The sequence below is a fragment of the Haliotis cracherodii genome, unplaced genomic scaffold (genome assembly GCF_022045235.1).
Source record: "Haliotis cracherodii isolate W230 unplaced genomic scaffold, xgHalCrac1.p SCAF_12, whole genome shotgun sequence".
NCBI classification, from domain to species: Eukaryota; Metazoa; Mollusca; class Gastropoda; order Lepetellida; family Haliotidae; genus Haliotis; species Haliotis cracherodii.
Genome location: NW_027266267.1, coordinates 9,416,042 through 9,436,946, shown reverse-complemented (window position 1 = coordinate 9,436,946; position 20,905 = coordinate 9,416,042). Strand labels below are relative to the sequence as shown.

Below are 20,905 nucleotides of genomic sequence, written 5' to 3'. Positions count from 1 at the left end.
TTTCACACTCTACATGTGTCTTCTGTTTTAGGTGCATGACGTTGTTCGTTCTGTCATAATTAGCATATGATTTTTTTAGAAAGGGCAAAAAAATTAGACTTCTACGATCGTTTCGTCAAAACACATTGTTCTTTCCACTATCAGATCTGACCATTTTTAACCTACTGCAATATGTTACCACAGTCAATAGAGCACAAATCCACGGCTGACAATGTCACTTGTGTGTATGCTTGCATCAGTAGCAGCTGCGCCATTTCGGATATCGCACATTACCGACGACGGAAGGATATAGGCTGAGTATTTTGTTTGTCCAAGCGGGGAGATAGACATTGATAATTGACATATTTTATTATCTTTCTTCTGGACATGCTGTGTACTTGACAATTTGCAAATTTCATCTTTGTGAACTATCTGAATTATTTGGTTACTTGTTCATCGTTAGAAAACGAAAGAAAACAAGTCAAGACAAGCATCTCACTTCCTTCATGTTGATGGTGGGTGTATACTTTACTATTTAAATAACATTTATTTGGTTGTATCAAACTTCTTACAACCTGCATGTTGATGGTGGATGTATACTTTACTATGTAAATAACATTTATTAGGTTGTATCAAACATCTTACAACCTGCATGTTGATGGTGGGTGTATACTTTACTATGTAAATAACATTTATTTGGTTGTATCAAACATCTTACAACCTGCATGTTGATGGTGGGTGTATACTTTACTATGTAAATAACATTTATTTGATTGTATCAAACTTCTTACAACCTGCATGTTGATGGTGGGTGTATACTTTACTATGTAAATAACATTTATTAGGTTGTATCAAACTTCTTACAACCTGCATGTTGATGGTGTGTGTATACTTTACTATGTAAATAACATTTATTTGATTGTATCAAACATCTTACAACCTGCATGTTGATGGTGGGTGTATACTTTACTATGTAAATAACATTTATTTGGTTGTATCAAACTTCTTACAACCTGCATGTTGATGGTGGGTGTATACTTTACTTTGTAAATAACATTTATTTGATTGTATCAAACTTCTTACAACCTGCATGTTGATGGTGTGTGTATACTTTACTATGTAAATAACATTTATTAGGTTGTATCAAACATCTTACAACCTGCATGTTGATGGTGGGTGTATACTTTACTATGTAAATAACATTTATTAGGTTGTATGAAACATCTTACAACCTGCATGTTGATGGTGTGTGTATACTTTACTCTATAAATAACATTTATTAGGTTGTATCAAACTTCTTACAACCTGCATGTTGATGGTGTGTGTATACTTTACTATGTAAATAACATTTATTTGGTTGTATCAAACATCTTACAACCTGCATGTTGATGGTGTGTGTATACTTTACTATGTAAATAACATTTATTAGGTTGTATCAAACATCTTACAACCTGCATGTTGATGGTGTGTGTATACTTTACTTTGTAAATAACATTTATTAGGTTGTATCAAACATCTTACAACCTGCATGTTGATGGTGTGTGTATACTTTACTATGTAAATAACATTTATTAGGTTGTATGAAACATCTTACAACCTGCATGTTGATGGTGTGTGTATACTTTACTATGTAAATAACATTTATTAGGTTGTATCAAACATCTTACAACCTGCATGTTGATGGTGTGTGTATACCTTACTCTGTAAATAACATTTATTTGGTTGTATCAAACTTCTTACAACCTGCATGTTGATGGTGTGTGTATACTTTACTCTGTAAATAACATTTATTTGGTTGTATCAAACTTCTTACAACCTGCATGTTGATGGTGGGTGTATACTTTACTCTGTAAATAACATTTATTTGATTGTATCAAACATCTTACAACCTGCATGTTGATGGTGTGTGTATACTTTTCTATGTAAATAACATTTATTTGGTTGTATCAAACATCTTACAACCTGCATGTTGATAGTGGATGTATACTTCTTACAACCTGCATGTTGATAGTGGATGTAAACTTCTTACAACCTGCATGTTGATAGTGGCTGTAAACTTCTTACAACCTGCATATTGATAGTGGCTGTAAACTTCTTACAACCTGCATGTTGATAGTGGATGTATACTTTACTCTATAAATAACATTTATTAGGTTGTATCAAATATCTTACAACCTGCATGTTGATAGTGGATATAAACTTCTTACAACCTGCATGTTGATAGTGGATGTAAACTTCTTACAACCTGCATGTTGATAGTGGATGTAAACCTCTTACAACCTGCATGTTGATAGTGGCTGTATAGTTTACTATGTAAATAATATTGTCAAGAAGTAACAATCTTACTTCCTGAATGTTGATGGGATAGACTTTTCTAAGTAAATAACATTGTCAAGTAGTAACAATCTCACTTCCTGCATGTTGATGGGATAAACTTTACTAAGTAAATATCATTCTCAAGTAGTAACAATCTCACTTCCTGCATTTTGATGGGATAGACTTTACTAAGTAAATAATATTGTCAAGTCGTAACAATCTCACTTCCTGCATTTTGATGGAATAGACTTTACTAAGTAAATAACATTATCACATAGTGACAATCTCACTTCCTGCATGTTGATGGGATAGACTTTACTAAGTACATAACATTGTCAAGTCGTAACAATCTCACTTCCTGCATGTTGATGGGATATACTTTACTATGTAAATAATATCATCAGGAAGTAACAATCTCACTTTCTGCATTTTGATGGGATAGACTTTACTATGTAAACAATATTGTCAAGTAGTAACAATCTCACTTTCTTCATGTCGATGGGGTATGCTATATGTTGTAGCAGCATCACGAGGGGTACATAGGGTCCAGAGGCGTGTTGTAGAAAACCTGACGAGGGATCGCCTAAAACCCCATGTACCCCAAGTGATCCTTCTACAACGAATTTATCTTACCGACATGTTATAATATGACATTGTAAAATAATTCCAAAATGATAAAAAAAAACAGCTGTTTCTTTGAGCTGATGTTAGCTTATGCTATGTCACGTGACATCCATTGGCTCGGAAAAAGCGTGCGGCTTTTTCTATGAAGAGGGGTATAAAGGATTCATTCTGTCTCTCAGAAATGCAGCCTGTAGTTCTCGTGGCGGGGTATAAAAGATTTATTCCATGCTTGTATTACATCCTTGTGATATGTTAATTAATTGTTAACACACAACATCGTGTGTCCTCACAATCTAACATCAACTGCAACCATTACCCCATAAGTATCGGAAGCATGCAGTAACGACCGGGGTCACTCGTCACGCTGAAGAATCAGGTTCGATTCCCCACATGGATACAACTTGTGAAGCCCATTTGTATTGTACCCCGCCGCGACATTGCAGGAATATTGCTAAAATCGGTATAAACCATACTCACTCACCCATTTCGATCATTGTATTCTCTTCTACAGCCTTGGCGTTTCACAATGGGGACAGTCCAAAAAGTCGTAAAAGTGAGCCTGGCTGTTTCAATTTTACTTGTAATGTGTCAAATAACACTTGTGTGGCGGAAGATGGATTCACACGTAGAATTACAAAGAAAAAAGTTAAAGGCCCAGAAAGCCAAGACTGTACAGCACATAATGACTTTACAACCTCACGGACAACACGATTCGACAATGACACTAACGAAACCAAAAGGATTATTAAATGAGAAGGCTAGGTTTCTGTCAGACGCATCTCACAACGCCACCTTGTGGCGTGACCTTGACCTCATGATGTTGGTAAGTAGTTGGGTCTATTTCCAGATGTGTTCTTTCTTTGTATGAGGATCAGTAATTGTGTCGATTACTTGAATTTGATGAGTGATATTGTATCTTTCTTAATGCTGTGTCTCAGTCCACGTAATCTGCAGTGTGCCTTTACCAAGAATATTTGGGGGACACGAGTGGTCCAGTCGTCTAAGGCGCCGCGATTCGCTGTGAAGAGTTGCGTCCCTTGGGCAGCCAGAAACCTATGATTGTGGGTTCGAATCCCGGTTCGCCCAGATTATGTTTCTAGGTTTGTCAGCACCATACCCGTGTTCATGGGTTTCATCGAGTGGTAAACGTCTAAGACCTGCATCACTTCGGACTTTCCTCCCACATTAAGCTGACACGCCGCGATATAACTGGAATACTGTTAAAAGCGGCGTTAAACCCAACTCACTCACCCAAGAATTTCTGGTAGGCTTTTCTAGACTATAGCTAGAGATACCATGCCGTAGTTTAACATGAATACCCCACTCAGACAGAGTATACTGACTCCGAGCCGACCAGTCCTTGTTTTAGCCCCTTAATGCCGAACGCCAGACAGGGTAACAACAAGTACCATCTTTTAACGTCTTTTGGTATGACGCGGTCGGGGATCGAGCCCCGGACCTTCTGCTCTCCGGGCGGACGCTCTACCACTAGACCACGGACGCGGTCTGAACTAAGGATGAAGCATGACATACTTGCGTGAGATTCATGCTGCACCACTAAATAAAGCCACAAAACCCTTTTATCCTGCCCTACCGATGGCACCGGCACAAACACATGCAAAGGCAAGTCAGTTGTTCACATGAAAAACATGGGCAAAGTTTCAGTTGTATCACGGTTGCTGACACCGCCCATTGGCTTCATATATGAAACTATAATGCAATGTATTGTTAGCTCCTTTGGGACTGTTCAACATGATGGACCCTGTAGAAGATTATTGTTACCTTGTGAGTTAGTGAGTGAGTGAGTTGGGTTTAACGCCGCTTTTAACAGTATTCCAGTTATATCCCGGCATGTCAGCTTAATGTGGGAGGAAAGCCCAAAGTGATGCAGGTCTCAGACGTTTACCACTTCGGTGAAACCCAAGAGCCGTACATGTATCAAGACTCATTGTCCTAGCCGTACTTGTATCAAGATTCATCGTCCTAGCCGTATTTGTATCAAGATTCATTGTCCTAGCCGTACATGTATCAAAACCCATTGTCCTAGCCGTACATGTATCAAGATTCATTGTCCTAGCCGTACATGTATCAAGACTCATTGTCCTAGCCGTACTTGTATCATGACTCATTGTCCTAGCCGTACATGTATCAAGATTCATTGTCCTAGCCGTACTTGTATCAAGATTCATTGTCGTAGTCGTACATGTATCGAGGCTCGTTGTCCTAGGCCTACATGCATCAAAGTACTTTGCCATAACCGTACATGTATCGAGGCTCGTTTTCCTAGCCGTACTTGTATCAAAACCCATTGTCCTAGCCGTACATGTATCAAGATTCATTTTCCTAGCCGTACATGTATCAAGACTCATTGTCCTAGCCGTACTTGTATCAATATTCATTATCGTAGTCGTACATGTATCGAGGCTCGTTGTCCTAGGCCTACATGCATCAAAGTACTTTGCCATAACCGTACATGTATCGAGGCTCGTTTTCCTAGCCGTACATGTATCAAGATTCATTGTCCTAGCCGTACTTGTATCAAGATTCATTGTCGTAGTCGTACATGTATCGAGGCTCGTTGTCCTAGGCCTACATGCATCAAAGTACTTTGCCATAACCGTACATGTATCGAGGCTCGTTTTCCTAGCCGTACTTGTATCAAGATTCATTGTCCTAGCCGTACTTGTATCAAGATTCATTGTCCTAGCCGTACTTCACAGGATAACGAGCCTCGATACATGTACGACTATGACAATGGGTTTTGATACATGTACGGCTAGGACAATGAATCTTGATACAAGTACGGCTAGGACAATGAATCTTGATACATGTACGGCTAGGACAATGAGTCATGATACAAGTACGGCTAGGACAATGAGTCTTGATACATGTACGGCTAGGACAATGGGTTTTGATACATGTACGGCTAGGACAATGAATCTTGATACAAATACGGCTAGGACGATGAATCTTGATACAAGTACGGCTAGGACAATGAGTCTTGATACATGTACGGCTCTTGGGTTTCACCGAAGTGGTAAACGTCTGAGATCTGCGTCACTTCGGGCTTTCCTCCCACATTAAGCTGACACGCCGCGATATAACTGGAATACTGTTAAAAGCGGTGTTAAACCCAACTCACTCACTCACGCATTGCAGACCACTTCACATTGATCAGTCTTCGATTGATAGTTTATATATTCAAGCAGTGACGCCTGAAAACAAGTTTCATGTGATCTTGTACTGACCTCAGAACAGGTGTATGGCTGTTTGACATTAGGCTCATAACTTAAACGAATGTTCCTGTCATACACATATCTTAATAGAAATCTCAGGTCGGCACAGGGTTGATTTTGTCATTGATCTGCCATTGTTGGACCAATTGCGATCATATGACGTGAGGATACAATGTGTCGACCACACGAAGAGTACTGCAACGGCTGATGTGTTATAATCTGCATTTATCGATATAGGCAATACATTTAATTTGCACTGCTCTACGTTGACAATATACATCCGACCTGGCAATGGTCAGCGTGGTCGAATACTTGAATTGTTGTATAGTCATTTTAAGGCTAAAAATATGGACAACAACTTCTTTATTATTCTGAGAAAGCATATTTCTCAGAAGTAGACTACTTAGCATTCGAAATTTTGTAAACAAAAATATACAATACCCACAATAGTTACATTTTACTTGAGGCACGAAATAATCGAAGACAATTATGTTGGGTGCGCATCAAACTCAACGTGTTTCGAGTTGGAATATGAGCACAAAACCATCTTCTCTTATTCTTGAAAATCATATCTAAGCGTCTGTTTGGACAAGTCAATACGTATTTTGGTGTCTATGGACAAGTCAATACGTATTTTGGTCTCTTTGGGAAAGTCAATACGTATTTTGGTATCAAAAGGCATATCAATACGTACGGACATTTTTTTTTACTTTTCCTCACAGTTCTCGGTATCTAATGACCTATCGAATATTTAAATTGTTGGATAGGTATGTCCTGCCACATGATGTAAGGCTCTTAAGAACACCAGCCTCCTAGAAATCCCATTCAAAGTTACCCGTGTTCCAACGACATTGTTACTGCATTCCATTCGATCATTGCATGTCTCTACATCATGCATTTAATTTCATCTAACGCAGTCTCTAGGTTTGGTTAGTGCAACATTAGACCAACTTGGTCTGTGTGGGCTTGTCAATAAGTATCTTGGTCTGTGTCGGCTTGTCAATAAGTATCTTGGTCTGTGTCGGCTTGAAAATAGGTATCTTGGTCTGTGTCGGCTTGTCAATAAGTATCTTGGTCTGTGTCGGCTTGTCAATAGCTATCTTGGTCTGTTTGGCTTGTCAATAGGTATCTTGGTCTGTGTCGGCTTGTCAAAAGGTATCTTGGTCTGTATGGGCTTGTCAAGAGGTATCTTGGTCTGTGTGGGCTTGTCAATAGGTATATTGATCTGTGCCGGCTTGTCAATAGGTATCTTGGTCTGTGTGGGCTTGTCAATACGTATCTTGGTCGGTATGGGCTTGTCAATAGGTATCTTGGTCTGTGTGGACTTGTCAATAGGTATCTTGGTCTGTGTGGGCTTGTCAATAGGTATCTTGGTCTGTGTGGACTTGTCAATAGCTATCTTGGTCTGTGTCGGCTTGTCAATAGGTATCTTGGTCGGTATGGGCTTGTCAATAAGTATCTTGGTCTGTTTGGGCTTGTCAATAGGTATCTTGGTCTGTGTGGGCTTGTCAATAGGTATCTTGGTCTGTTTGGGCTTGTCAATAAGTATCTTGGTCTGTGTCGGCTTGTCAATATGTATCTTGGTCTGTGTGGACTTGTCAATACGTATCTTGGTCTATGTCGGCATGTCAATAGGTATCTTGGTCTGTGTGGGCTTGTCAATAGGTATCTTGGTCGGTATGGGCTTGTCAATAAGTATCTTGGTCTGTGTCGGCTTGTCAATAGGTATCTTGGTCTGTTTGGGCTTGTCAATACGTATCTTGGTCTATGTCGGCTTGTCAATAGGTATCTTGGTCTGTGTGGGCTTGTCAATAGGTATCTTGGTCGGTATGGGCTTGTCAATAGGTATCTTGGTCTGTGTCGGCTTGTCAATAAGTATCTTGGTCGGTATGGGCTTGTCAATAGGTATCTTGGTCGGTATGGGCTTGTCAATAGGTATCTTGGTCTGTGTGGGCTTGTCAAAAGGTATCTTGGTCGGTATGGGCTTGTCAATAGGTATCTTGGTCTGTGTCGGCTTGTCAATAGGTATCTCGGTCTAGGTCGGATTGTCAATAGGTATCTTGGTCGGTATGGGCTTGTCAATAGGTATCTTGGTCTGTGTGGGCTTGTCAATAGGTATCTTGGTCTAGGTCGGCTTCTCAATAGCTATCTTCGTCGGTATGGGCTTGTCAATAGGTATCTTGGTCGGTATGGGCTTGTCAATAAGTATCTTGGTCTGTTTCGGCTTGTCAATAGGTATCTTCGTCTATGTCGGCTTGTCAATAGGTATTTTGGTCTGTGTCGGCTTGGCAATAGGTATCTTGGTCTGTGTCGACTTGTCAATAAGTATCTTGGTCTGTGTCGGCTTGTCAATAGGTATCTTGGTCGGTATGGGCTTGTCAATAGGTATCTTGGTCTGTGTGGGCTTGTCAATAGGTATCTTGGTCTGTGTGGGCTTGTCAATAGGTATCTTGGTCTGTGTGGGCTTGTCAATAGGTATCTTGGTCTGTTTTGGCTTGTCAATAGGTATCTTGGTCTGTTTGGGCTTGTCAATAGGTATCTTGGTCGGTATGGGCTTGTCAATAGGTATCTTGGTCTGTTTGGGCTTGTCAATAGGTAACTTGGCCTGTGTGGGCTTGTCAATACGTATCTTGGTCTGTGTGGGCTTGTCAATACGTATCTTGGTCTGTTTTGGCTTGTCAAAAGGGTATCTTGGTCTGTTTGGGCTTGTCAATAGGTATCTTGGTCTGTACGGGCTTGTCAATAGGTATCTTGGTCTGTTTTGGCTTGTCAATAGGTAACTTGGTCTGTGTCGGCTTGTCAATAGGTATTTTGGTCTGTGTGGGCTTGTCAATACGTATCTTGGTCTGTTTGGGCTTGTCAATAGGTGTCTTGGTCGGTATGGCATGTAAATACGTATCTTGGTCGGTATGGCATGTCAATACGTATCTTGGTCGGTATCGTATGTTAATACGTATCTTTGTCGGTGTGACATGTCAATACGTATCTTGGTTGGTATGGCATGTCAATACGTATCTCGATATGTATGGCATATCAATGCGTATCTCGACCTGTATTTCATGTCAATGCGTATCTCGATTTGTATGTCATGTCAATGCGTATGTTGGTCTATATGGCATGTCAATACGTATGTTGGACGGTATGCATGTTAATACGTATCTCGATCTGTATGTCATGTCAATACGTATCTCTAACTGTATGTCATGTCAATGCGTATCTCGACCTGTATGTCATGTCAATGCGTATCTCGATTTGTATGGCATGTCAATACGTATCTCTAACTGTATGGCATGTCAATGTGTATCTCGATCTGTATGGCATGCCAGTGCGTATCTCGACCTGTATGTCATGTCAATGCGTATCTCGATTTGTATGGCATGTCAATGCGTATGTCGACCTGTATGGCATGTCAATGCGTATGTTGGTCTATATGGCATGTCAATACGTATATCGATCTGTATGGCATGCCAATGCGTATCTCGACCTGTATGACATGTCAATGTGTATCTCGATCTGTATGTCATGTCAGTGCGTATCTTGGGCTGTAAGAGCATATCATTACGTAACATGATCTGGTCGGCGTGCATATGGACGGTTTGGCATGTGTTGACAAACCTATATCTTTACACAGCTTTACTTTGACATACACTGTACTCTCAATTTATTTCCCGAAGTACACCTTTGTTTAGTTCGATACATATCACGTTTGGTATGACTCATGACTCTCCCTGGATTTACCAGCCTGTGTTACACAAAACCAAATGTTTTCCCATAGACTTCTATAGTAACGTTATATTTCTTTTAAAAATAACTAAGCATTCAACAGCTATTACCTGTACGTGTGTGCACAGTTTGGCCTTAGAGCAGCAATAAAAAAATAAAAAATGTCTATCTTAGCCAGCTCCTTTTCCGAGTACAGGAAGCTAAACACACCACCCCCAGTTTCGCACCAAATGTCACCTACTTGAAAATAGCTGCGGTCACATTCAGCATAAGTCATCATGTTGAAAAAGACAGTACTAAATATAGAAAAACATGGTCAGTTTTAATAACTGGATGGATGTACATTTGAAAGACATAAAAATCTTACAGAATATCCTCCATTCACAGCCTGCAGATATCTCTCGATCTGCACTGAAGGCTGATTTGGTGAAGTAGAACCTGTATATAAGAAAAAAAACGCGTTTAGCAGGCTGCTCTCTTTGGTGTCTTATTATTTATATCCCAAGTAAAAGAATCAGCCCTTGTTTCCTGACACTTATTGGCGAGTCATCATCATCATCATCATCATCATCATAATAATAATTATAATCCCTTCTGTTTTGAACAAATATATTTAAATTTGTTTCTACAATTTCTACAGCTTTCAAAATGTGCCTTAAGTTGCACTTTGCTGACACCAGTTAAAACATTTGGATAGTTATGAAATGTCGTTTCATACACGAATTACAGTATTTAAATAGGTTAATGAAATTCTAAAAAGCAGTATCAACATTGATGATGTTTGACAAACCATCAAGCTGTCTAAAGATAAAGTCTGATTTGACATTAAAGTTGTAATTATTCATATGTCTTTCTTGTCATTTATATTTCTCTCGGTCCGAAAACAAAGAACTATTATAACTATATATAACCGACACCTTCACTACCTGGTCTGAGGGGCACGGGTGGCCCAGTCGTCTAAGGCGCCGCGATTCGCTGTGCAGAGTTGCGTCCCTTGGGCACGCCAAACACCAATGATTGTTGGTTCGAATCCAGGTTCGCCTCGATTATGTTTCTAGGTTTGTCAGCACCATACCCATGCTCGTGGGTTTCACTGAAACGTCTGAGACCATCACTTCGGGCTTTCCTCCCAAACCCAACTCACTCACTCACTCACTGCAGACCACTTCACATTGATCAGTCTTCGATTGATAGTTTATATATTCAAGCAGTGACGCCTGAAAACAAGTTTCATGTGATCTTGTACTGACCTCAGAACAGGTGTATGGCTGTTTGACATTAGGCTCATAACTTAAACTAATGTTCCTGTCATACACATATCTTAATAGAAATCTCAGGTCGGCACAGGGTTGATTTTGTCATTGATCTGCCATTGTTGGACCAATTGCGTGAGGATACAATGTGTCGACCACACGAAGAGTACTGCAACGGCTGATGTGTTATAATCTGCATTTATCGATATAGGCAATACATTTAATTTGCACTGCTCTACGTTGACAATATACATCCGACCTGGCAATGGTCAGCGTGGTCGAATACTTGAATTGTTGTATAGTCATTTTAAGGCTAAAAATATGGACAACAACTTCTTTATTATTCTGAGAAAGCATATTTCTCAGAAGTAGACTACTTAGCATTCGAAATTTTGTAAACAAAAATATACAATACCCACAATAGTTACATTTTACTTGAGGCACGAAATAATCGAAGACAATTATGTTGGGTGCGCATCAAACTCAACGTGTTTCGAGTTGGAATATGAGCACAAAACCATCTTCTCTTATTCTTGAAAATCATATCTAAGCGTCTGTTTGGACAAGTCAGTACGTATTTTGGTGTCTATGGACAAGTCAATACGTATTTTGGTCTCTTTGGGAAAGTCAATACGTATTTTGGTATCAAAAGGCATATCAATACGTATGAACATTTTTTTTTACTTTTCCTCACAGTTCTCGGTATCTAATGACCTATCGAATATTTAAATTGTTGGATAGGTATGTCCTGCCATATGATGTAAGGCTCTTAAGAACACCAGCCTCCTAGAAATCCCATTCAAAGTTCCCCGTGCTCCAACGACATTGTTACTGCATTCCATTCGATCATTGCATGTCTCTATATCATGCATTTAATTTCATCTTACGCAGTCTCTAGGTTTGGTTAGTGCAACATTAGACCAGCTTGGTCTGTGTGGGCTTGTCAATAGGTATCTCGGTCTGTTTGGGCTTGTCAATAGGTATTTTGGTCTGTGTTGACTTGTCAATAGGTATCTTGGTCTGTGTCGGCTTGTCAATAAGTATCTTGGTCTGTGTCGGCTTGTCAATAAGTATCTTGGTCTGTTTGGCTTGTCAATAGGTATCTTGGTCTGTGTGGGCTTGTCAAAAGGTATTTTGGTCGGTATGGGCTTGTCAAGAGATATCTTGATCTGTGTGGGCTTGTCAATAGGGATCTTGGTCTGTGTGGGCTTGTCAATAGGTATCTTGGTCTGTGTCGGCTTGTCAATAGGTATCGTGGTCTGTGCGGGCTTGTCAATAGGTATCTTGGACTGTGCGGGCTTGTCAATAGGTATCTTGGTCTATGTCGGCTTGTCAATAGGTATCTTGGTCTGTTTGGGCTTGTCAATAAGTATCTTGGTCTGTGTCGGCTTGTCAATAGGTATTTTGGTCTGTGTGGGCTTGTCAATAGGTATCTTGGTCTATGTCGGCTTGTCAATAAGTATCTCGGTCTGTTTGGGCTTGTCAATAGGTATTTTGGTCTGTGTGGACTTGTCAATAGGTATCTTGGTCTGTGTGGACTTGTCAATAGGTATCTTGGTCTATGTGGGCTTGTCAATAGGAATCTTGGTCGGTATGGGCTTGTCAATAAGTATCTTGGTCTGTGTCGGCTTGTCAATAAGTATTTTGGTCTGTGTGGGCTTGTCAATAGGTATCTTGGTCGGTATGGGCTTGTCAATAAGTATCTTGGTCGGTATGGGCTTGTCAATAGGTATCTTGGTCTGTGTGGGCTTGTCAATAGGTATCTTGGTCTGTGTGGGCTTGTCAATAGGTATCTTGGTCTGTGTGGGCTTGTCAATACGTATCTTGGTCTATGTCGGCTTGTCAATAAGTATCTTGGTCGGTATCGGCTTGTCAATAGGTATCTTGGTCTATGTGGGCTTGTCAATAGGTATCTTGGTCTGTGTCGGCTTGTCAATAGGTATCTTGGTCTATGTGGGCTTGTCAATAGGTATCTTGGTCTATGTGGGCTTGTCAATAGGTATCTTGGTCTATGTGGGCTTGTCAATAGGTATCTTGGTCTATGTGGGCTTGTCAATAGGTATTTTGGTCTATGTCGGCTTGTCAATAGGTATCTTGGTCTATGTGGGCTTCTCAATAGGTATCTTGGTCTATGTGGGCTTGTCAATAGGTATCTTGGTCTATGTGTGCTTGTCAATAGGTATCTTGGTCTATGTGGGCTTGTCAATAGGTATCTTGGTCTATGTGGGCTTGTCAATAAGTATCTTGGTCTGTGTCGGCTTGTCAATAAGTATCTTGGTCTATGTCGGCTTGTCAATAGGTATTTTGGTCTGTGTCGGCTTGTCAATAGGTATCTTGGTCTATGTGGGCTTGTCAATAGGTATCTTGGTCTGTGTGGACTTGTCAATAGGTATCTTGGTCTGTGTGGGCTTGTCAATAGGTATCTTGGTCTGTGTGGACTTGTCAATAGGTATATTGGTCTGTGTGGACTTGTCAATAGGTATCTTGGTCTGTGTGGACTTGTCAATAGGTATCTTGGTCTATGTGGGCTTGTCAATAGGAATCTTGGTCGGTATGGGCTTGTCAATAAGTATCTTGGTCTGTGTCGGCTTGTCAATAAGTATTTTGGTCTGTGTGGGCTTGTCAATAGGTATCTTGGTCGGTATGGGCTTGTCAATAAGTATCTTGGTCGGTATGGGCTTGTCAATAGGTATCTTGGTCTGTGTGGGCTTGTCAATAGGTATCTTGGTCTGTGTCGGCTTGTCAATAGGTATCTTGGTCTGTGTGGGCTTGTCAATACGTATCTTGGTCTATGTCGGCTTGTCAATAAGTATCTTGGTCGGTATCGGCTTGTCAATAGGTATCTTGGTCTGTTTGGGCTTGTCAATAAGTATATTGGTCTGTATCGGCTTGTCAATAGGTATCTTGGTCTGTGTGGACTTGTCAATAGGTATCTTGGTCTGTGTGGACTTGTCAATAGGTATCTTGGTCTATGTCGGCTTGTCAATAGGTATCTTGGTCTGTGTGGACTTGTCAATAGGTATCTTGGTCTGTGTGGACTTGTCAATAGGTATCTTGGTCTATGTGGGCTTGTCAATAGGTATCTTGGTCTATGTGGGCTTGTCAATAAGTATCTTGGTCTGTGTCGGCTTGTCAATAAGTATCTTGGTCTATGTCGGCTTGTCAATAGGTATTTTGGTCTGTGTCGGCTTGTCAATAGGTATCTTGGTCTATGTGGGCTTGTCAATAGGTATCTTGGTCTGTGTGGACTTGTCAATAGGTATCTTGGTCTGTGTGGGCTTGTCAATAGGTATCTTGGTCTGTGTGGACTTGTCAATAGGTATATTGGTCTGTGTGGACTTGTCAATAGGTATCTTGGTCTGTGTGGACTTGTCAATAGGTATCTTGGTCTGTGTGGGCTTGTCAATAAGTATCTTGGTCTGTGTGGGCTTGTCAATAAGTATCTTGGTCTGTGTGGGCGTGTCAATAGGTATCTTGGTCTGTGTCGGCTTGTCAATAAGTATCTTGGTCTATGTCGGCTTGTCAATAAGTATTTTGGTCTGTTTGGGCTTGTCAATAGGGATCTTGGTCTGTGTGGGCTTGTCAATGGGTATTTTGGTCTGTGTCGGCTTGTCAATAGGTATCTTGGCCTGTGTGGACTTGTCAATAGGTATCTTGGCCTGTGTCGGCTTGTCAATAGGTATCTCGGTCGGTATGGGCTTGTCAATAGGTATCGTGGTCTGTGTGGGCTTGTCAATAGGTATCGTGGTCTGTGTGGACTTGTCAATAGGTATCTTGGTCTGTGTGGGCTTGTCAATAGGTATCTTGGTCTGTTTGGGCTCGTCAATAAGTATCTTAGTCTGTTTGGGCTTGTCAGTAGGTATCTTGGTCTGTGTGGGCTTGTCAATAGGTATCTTGGCCTGTGTGGACTTGTCAATAGGTATCTTGGCCTGTGTCGGCTTGTCAATAGGTTTCTCGGTCGGTATGGGCTTGTCAATAGGTATCGTGGTCTGTGTGGGCTTGTCAATAGGTATCGTGGTCTGTGTGGGCTTGTCAATAGGTATCTTGGTCTGTGTGGGCTTGTCAATAGGTATCTTGGTCTGTTTGGGCTCGTCAATAAGTATTTTGGTCTGTTTGGGCTTGTCAGTAGGTATCTTGGTCTGTGTGGGCTTGTCAATAGGTATCTTGGTCTGTATTGGCTTGTCAATAGGTATCTTGGTCTGTGTGGGCTTGTCAATTGGTATTTTGGTCTGTGTGGACTTGTCAATAGGTATCTTGGTCTGTGTGGGCTTGTCAATAAGTATCTTGGTCTGTGTCGGCTTGTCAATAGCTATCTTGGTCTGTTTGGCTTGTCAATAGGTATCTTGGTCTGTGTGGGCTTGTCAAAAGGTATTTTGGTCGGTATGGGCTTGTCAAGAGATATCTTGGTCTGTGTGGGCTTGTCAATAGGGATGTTGGTCTGTGTGGGCTTGTCAATAGGTATCTTGGTCTGTGTCGGCTTGTCAATAGGTATCGTGGTCTGTGCGGGCTTGTCAATAGGTATCTTGGACTGTGCGGGCTTGTCAATAGGTATCTTGGTCTATGTCGGCTTGTCAATAGGTATCTTGGTCTGTTTGGGCTTGTCAATAAGTATCTTGGTCTGTGTCGGCTTGTCAATAAATATTTTGGTCTGTGTGGGCTTGTCAATAGGTATCTTGGTCTATGTCGGCTTGTCAATAAGTATCTCGGTCTGTTTGGGCTTGTCAATAGGTATTTTGGTCTGTGTGGACTTGTCAATAGGTATCTTGGTCTGTGTGGACTTGTCATTACGTATCTTGGTCTGTGTGAGCTTGTCAATAGGTATCTTGGTCTATGTGGGCTTGTCAATAGGAATCTTGGTCGGTATGGGCTTGTCAATAAGTATCTTGGTCTGTGTCGGCTTGTCAATAAGTATTTTGGTCTGTGTGGGCTTGTCAATAGGTATCTTGGTCGGTATGGGCTTGTCAATAAGTATCTTGGTCGGTATGGGCTTGTCAATAGGTATCTTGGTCTGTGTGGGCTTGTCAATAGGTATCTTGGTCTGTGTCGGCTTGTCAATAGGTATCTTGGTCTGTGTGGGCTTGTCAATACGTATCTTGGTCTATGTCGGCTTGTCAATAAGTATCTTGGTCGGTATCGGCTTGTCAATAGGTATCTTGGTCTGTTTGGGCTTGTCAATAAGTATATTGGTCTGTATCGGCTTGTCAATAGGTATCTTGGTCTGTGTGGACTTGTCAATAGGTATCTTGGTCTGTGTGGACTTGTCAATAGGTATCTTGGTCTATGTCGGCTTGTCAATAGGTATCTTGGTCTGTGTGGACTTGTCAATAGGTATCTTGGTCTGTGTGGACTTGTCAATAGGTATCTTGGTCTATGTGGGCTTGTCAATAGGTATCTTGGTCTATGTCGGCTTGTCAATAGGTATCTTGGTCTGTGTGGGCTTGTCAATAGGTATCATGGTCGCTATGGGCTTGTCAATAAGTATCTTGGTCTGTGTCGGCTTGTCAATAGGTATCTTGGTCTGTTTGGGCTTGTCAATAGGTATCTTGGTCTATGTGGACTTGTCAATAGGTATCTTGTTCTGTGTCGGCTTGTCAATAGGTATCTTGGTCGGTATGGGCTTGTCAATAAGTATCTTGGTCGGTATGGGCTTGTCAATAGGTATCTTGGTCTGTGTGGGCTTGTCAATAGGTATCTTGGTCGGTATGGGCTTGTCAATAAGTATCTTGGTCTATGTGGACTTGTCAATAGGTATCTTGGTCTGTGTCGGCTTGTCAATAGGTATCTTGGTCGGTATGGGCTTGTCAATAAGTATCTTGGTCGGTATGGGCTTGTCAATAGGTATCTTGGTCTGTGTGGGCTTGTCAATAGGTATCTTGGTCGGTATGGGCTTGTCAATAAGTATCTTGGTCTGTGTCGGCTTGTCAATAAGTATTTTGGTCTATGTGGGCTTGTCAATAGGTATCTTGGTCTATGTGGGCTTGTCAATAGGTATCTTGGTCTATGTGGGCTTGTCAATAGGTATCTTGGTCTATGTGGGCTTGTCAATAGGTATCTTGGTCTATGTGGGCTTGTCAATAGGTATCTTGGTCTATGTGGGCTTGTCAATAGGTATCTTGGTCTATGTGGGCTTGTCAATAGGTATTTTGGTCTATGTAGGCTTGTCAATAGGTATCTTGGTCTATGTGGGCTTGTCAATAGGTATCTTGGTCTATGTGGGCTTGTCAATAGGTATCTTGGTCTATGTGGGCTTGTCAATAGGTATCTTGGTCTATGTGGGCTTGTCAATAGGTATCTTGGTCTATGTGGGCTTGTCAATAAGTATATTGGTCTGTGTCGGCTTGTCAATAAGTATCTTGGTCTATGTCGGCTTGTCAATAGGTATTTTGGTCTGTGTCGGCTTGTCAATAGGTATCTTGGTCTATGTCGGCTTGTCAATAGGTATCTTGGTCTGTGTGGACTTGTCAATAGGTATCTTGGTCTGTGTGGGCTTGTCAATAGGTATCTTGGTCTGTGTGGACTTGTCAATAGGTATATTGGTCTGTGTGGACTTGTCAATAGGTATCTTGGTCTGTGTGGACTTGTCAATAGGTATCTTGGTCTGTGTGGGCTTGTCAATAAGTATCTTGGTCTGTGTCGGCTTGTCAATAAGTATCTTGGTCTGTGTGGGCGTGTCAATTGGTATCTTGGTCTGTGTCGGCTTGTCAATAAGTATCTTGGTCTATGTCGGCTTGTCAATAAGTATTTTGGTCTGTTTGGGCTTGTCAATAGGTATCTTGGTCTGTGTGGGCTTGTCAATGGGTATTTTGGTCTGTGTCGGCTTGTCAATAGGTATCTTGGCCTGTGTGGACTTGTCAATAGGTATCTTGGCCTGTGTCGGCTTGTCAATAGGTATCTCGGTCGGTATGGGCTTGTCAATAGGTATCGTGGTCTGTGTGGGCTTGTCAATAGGTATCGTGGTCTGTGTGGGCTTGTCAATAGGTATCTTGGTCTGTGTCGGCTTGTCAATAGGTATCTTGGTCTGTTTTGGCTTGTCAATAGGTATCTTGGTCTGTTTGGGCTCGTCAATAAGTATCTTGGTCTGTTTGGGCTTGTCAGTAGGTATCTTGGTCTGTGTGGGCTTGTCAATAGGTATCTTGGTCTGTATTGGCTTGTCAATAGGTATCTTGGTCTGTGTGGGCTTGTCAATTGGTAACTTGGTCTGTGTGGGCTTGTCAATAGCTATCTTGGTCTGTGTGGGCTTGTCAATAGGTATCTTGGTCTGTTTGGGCTTGTCAATAGGTGTCTTGGTCGGTGTGGCATGTAAATACGTATCTTTGTCGGTATGGCATGTCAATACATATCTTGGGTCGGTATGACATGTCAATAGGTATCTTGGTTGGTATGGCATGTCAATACGTATCTCGATATGTATGGCATATCAATGCGTATCTCGATTTGTATTTCATGTCAATGCGTATCTCGATTTGTATGTCATGTCAATGCGTATGTCGACCTGTGTGGCATGTCAATGCGTATGTTGGTCTATATGGCATGTCAATACGTATGTTGGACGGTATGCATGTTAATACGTATCTCGATCTGTATGTCATGTCAATACGTATCTCTAACTGTATGTCATGTCAATGCGTATCTCGATTTGTATGGCATGTCAATACGTATCTCTAACTGTATGGCATGTCAATGCGTATCTCGATCTGTATGGCATGCCAGTGCGTATCTCGACCTGCATGTCATGTCAATGCGTATCTCGATTTGTATGGCATGTCAATGCGTATGTCGACCTGTATGGCATGTCAATGCGTATGTTGGTCTATATGGCATGTCAATACGTATATCGATCTGTATGGCATGCCAATGCGTATCTCGACCTGTATGACATGTCAATGTGTATCTCGATCTGTATGTCATGTCAGTGCGTATCTTGGGCTGTAAGAGCATATCATTACGTAACATGATCTGGTCGGCGTGCATATGGACGTTTTGGCATGTGTTGACAAACCTATATCTTTACACGGCTTTACTTTGACATACACTGTACTCTCAATTTATTTCCCGAAGTACACCTTTGTTTAGTTCGATACATATCACGTTTGGTATGACTCATGACTCTCCCTGGATTTACCAGCCTGTGTTACACAAAACCAAATGTTTTCCCATAGACTTCTATAGTAACGTTATATTTCTTTTAAAAATAACTAAGCATTCAACAGCTATTACCTGTATGTGTGTGCACAGTTTGGCCTTAGAGCAGCAATAAAAAAATAAAAAATGTCTATCTTAGCCAGCTCCTTTTCCGAGTACAGGAAGCTAAACACACCACCCCCAGTTTCGCACCAAATGTCACCTACTTGAAAATAGCTGTGGTCACATTCAGCATAAGTCATCATGTTGAAAAAGACAGTACTAAATATAGAAAAACATGGTCAGTTTTAATAACTGGATGGATGTACATTTGAAAGACATAAAAATCTTACAGAATATCCTCCATTCACAGCCTGCAGATATCTCTCGATCTGCACTGAAGGCTGATTTGGTGAAGTAGAACCTGTATATAAGAAAAAAAACGCGTTTAGCAGGCTGCTCTCTTTGGTGACTTATTATTTATATCCCAAGTAAAAGAATCAGCCCTTGTTTCCTGACACTTATTGGCGAGTCATCATCATCATCATCATCATCATCATAATAATAATTATAATCCCTTCTGTTTTGAACAAATATATTTAAATTTGTTTCTACAATTTCTACAGCTTTCAAAATGTGCCTTAAGTTGCACTTTGCTGACACCAGTTAAAACATTTGGATAGTTATGAAATGTCGTTTCATACACGAATTACAGTATTTAAATAGGTTAATGAAATTCTAAAAAGCAGTATCAACATTGATGATGTTTGACAAACCATCAAGCTGTCTAAAGATAAAGTCTGATTTGACATTAAAGTTGTAATTATTCATATGTCTTTCTTGTCATTTATATTTCTCTCGGTCCGAAAACAAAGAACTATTATAACTATATATAACCGACACCTTCACTACCTGGTCTGAGGGGCACGGGTGGCCCAGTCGTCTAAGGCGCCGCGATTCGCTGTGCAGAGTTGCGTCCCTTGGGCACGCCAGAAACCAATGATTGTTGGTTCGAATCCAGGTTCGCCTCGATTATGTTTCTAGGTTTGTTAGCACCTTTCCCGTGCTCGTGGGTTTCACCGAAGTGGTAAACGTCTAAGACCTGCATCACTTCGGGATTTCCTCCCACATTAAGCTGACACGCCGCGATATAACTGGAAAACTGTTAAAAGCGGCGTTAAACCCAACTCACTCACTCACTACCTGGTTTGAACGTGGTTCAATCAGATAGGTTTTGTCCCAAGAAAAGTTTCGGAACCAGCAGCCTTCTGTCTAATATCTTACACAGTAGTTCTACTGGTGAGATGAAGCCTATTTCTGGTTTCCCCTGCCATGATATTGTTGGTATATTGCTAAAAGTGGCATAAAACCATACTCACTCACTCACTCTACTGGTGAGTGCAGCATGTGTCTTTATATTTGTGGTTAAAGCGTTCGCTCGTCACGCCGAAGACCAGGGTTCGATTCCCGACATGGGCACAATGTGTGAAGCCCATTTCTGGTGTCATTGGTCACCGCCGTGATATTGTTGGAATATTGCTAAAAGCGGCGTAAAACCATAATCACTCACTCTTTATATCTGTAGCCTCAGTTTAAGACTCTCCCCGAGTTTACCAGCCCGTGTTGGTGGGTGCAAGATGTCTCTTTATATTT

At 41.1% G+C, this 20,905-nt stretch overlaps 1 long non-coding RNA gene across 1 annotated transcript; it reads left to right on the top strand.

The window, feature by feature from the left end:
* Positions 1-235: 235 nt before the first annotated feature.
* On the top strand, positions 236-20,897 carry LOC139457514 (uncharacterized). The gene is made up of 3 exons (XR_011652596.1): positions 236-494; positions 3,431-3,742; positions 20,838-20,897. It is a non-coding gene; the product is annotated as an uncharacterized lncRNA (long non-coding RNA).
* Positions 20,898-20,905: the final 8 nt, after the last annotated feature.